Genomic DNA, 3,056 nt, shown 5'->3' on the forward strand with positions numbered 1-3,056 from the left:
CAATATATTGTAGACGAGTATTTCAAGTACTTTAAAAATAATCGCTTCTGAAATTCCACGCGTCACAATATTGGAATGCTTGAAATTGCTGACTTCCTACATGTCTTTACGGCACCTCATTATCTCAAAACACTTGTAACTGCATTAGAATCTCAAGCACAGAGCTAAAATCCAGTGTAACATGTTAAACATTCTAAATGACCAAATTGCCTCCATCATCAATACGCTAAATAAGTCGCCCCTCCGCCCTTCCCTCCATCGATTCATCCCTGTTTCCGTCCGTCCCTCCATCCGCCCATCCATCCATCCATCCATCAACCCACCCACCCATCCATCCACCATCCATCCATCCATCCATCCACCCATCCATCCATCCATCCATCCACCCACCCATCCATCCATCCATCCATCCATCCATCCATCCACCCATCCATCCATCCATCCATTCATTCATCTTCGCACGCTATTCTAAGGAGGATCGTGGCGGAGTAGAACCCTCGCGCACTTCCTTCATAGGGTCCTATCAGAAACAACCTCATTAGGCTTTCAGGTCAGATTAAGAGAGACTAATTGCGATAGATTTTATCAAACCACCTCGTTCTTGGTCTACTCCTAAGTCTTCTACCGGTTAGTCCGGCTTAAAGAATCCGTATTGCGAGTCTCCCCTGCAACTTACTAATCACATGTCTGTATTTTATCCCATTTGAAATATACTCTTAACTCCATGTTGTAGACACATCATCCTTTGTTTCGCACTGTAGCGGGGGATGCCTTTTCTTTTTGTCAAACTAATGTCGAAAGAGTTTAAGAGTTTATACAAGGCAATGCCAGAGACAGTGCACAAACTCCAGCATTTTGATCTCAGATGCTTACATTTCATTCGTGCCATTATTGCTTTGCAGCTGAATAACAGAATTGCCATGCAATCATCCAATCAGTGCAAAGAACACTCTGAAACATCCTGTACCCGTTCATTACGTCGCCAAAAGCGTGTCTTTTCAATAGCTAATTTGTTTTGCCGTATTCATAGCAGAACTGCCTCACAGTAAACTTCTTATATTTACAACTGAATAGCTTAATGCTCTGACGTCATACAGAATATCAAAGTAAAACTCTAAATTAAAGTTAATGATTAAGGCTAAGCCGTACTAGTCGTTATAATTGGAGCCGTAATTAAGCAGAGCGTAATAACTAACTTATTACGTTTTAATTAGAAAATGCATATCTGTCAAACGGCTCGTGTAAATGTGCGCGCGCGTATATATATATATTATATATATATATATATATATATATATATATATATATATATATATCTATATATATATATATATATATATAATATATATATATATATATATATATATATATATTTCTAAATTCGGTATGTGGTAAGGCAACTCGTGCTAAACCCTTATTGCTTAGTATTACTTATATATATATATATATATATATATATATATATATATATATATATATACATATATATACATATATATATATTATATATATAATATATATAATATATATATACACATATACACATATATATATATACATATGTGTGTGTGCGCGAGAGTGTGCACAAAGACATACATACATACATACGTACGTACATATATATATATATGATGCCTGTATATCTCTTGCTTGTTTCAGTCATTAGACTGCGGTCATACTGGGGTCCCTCCCTGAAAAATCTTAGTGGAACGACTCGACACCGGTAATTATTATTTTTTATATAACTTGGTACTTATTCTGTCGGTCACTTTTGCAGAACCGCTAGGTTACGGGGACGTAAGCACACCAACAACGGCTAACAAACGGTGTTAGGGACAAACACAGATACACACACACAAACATACATACATATACATATAAATCATATAAATAATATACATGTATTTGTGTATACGCGTGTGTATAAATATGTATATTTACATATACACACATATACACAGATAAAGATATGGATGGAATGGAAGCACTCCGTCGGTTACGACGATGAGGGTTCCGGTTGATCAACGGAACAGCCTGCTCGTGAAATTAACGTGTAAGTGGCTGAGCACTCCACAGACACGTGTACCCTTAACGTAGTTCTCGGGGATATTCAGCGTGACACAGAGAGTGACAAGGCCGGCCCTTTGAAGTACAGGTACAACAGAGACAAGAAGTAAGAGTGAGAGAAAGTTGTGGTGAAAGAGTACAGCAGGGATCACCACCATCCCCTGCCGGAGCCTCGTGGAGCTTTTAGGTGTTTTCGCTCAATAAACACTCACAACGCCCGGTCTGGGAATCGAAACCGCGATCTTATGACCGCGAGTCCGCTGCCCTAACCACTGGGCCATTGCACCTACACAGATAAAGATATATATGCATATACAAATGATCAGAAGACAAAGAAAATTCTTTAATACATCTTTAATGATTCATTACAATTGTTTCTGTACCAACTTTACCTGTAACGCCAGTTTACACGAAAATTCGAAGTGAAAATTTATGTAATATTTGTGGTTATAGCCATTAGAGAGGCACTTCATCAGACTTGTATCAAAGGTGTACTGTAACATTGCGGTAACACTGAAACACTGTCGGGCTCTAGGATTTTGGGCCGGAACCTGACAATGTTGATTAGCCAGTGTTTGGGTCGAGTGCTTCTCTGGAAATAACACTTACTTTAAATCCTACCAGGACCTTAGACTTTTGCTATATGCTGAACACAGACACACACATAGTAGTATATATATATATATATACACATACATACACATACACACACACACACACACACACACACAACACACACACACACACACACACATATATATATATATATATTATATATATATATATATACAAACATATATATCACGTGATCACGTGACCGACCAGACCATCAGATGTTTTACACATCGCTGGTCACAATGCGTTCGCACTGTTTTAGCCTTCGAATGACGCCAACCCGCTGGCTAAGCGAGCAGGCCAACAGAAGAAAGAGTGGTGAAAGAGTACAGCAGGGATCACCACCCCCTGCCGGAGCCTCGTGGAGCTTTTAG

This window comes from Octopus sinensis, linkage group LG4 (assembly GCF_006345805.1).
Source record: "Octopus sinensis linkage group LG4, ASM634580v1, whole genome shotgun sequence".
Lineage (NCBI taxonomy): Eukaryota > Metazoa > Mollusca > Cephalopoda > Octopoda > Octopodidae > Octopus > Octopus sinensis.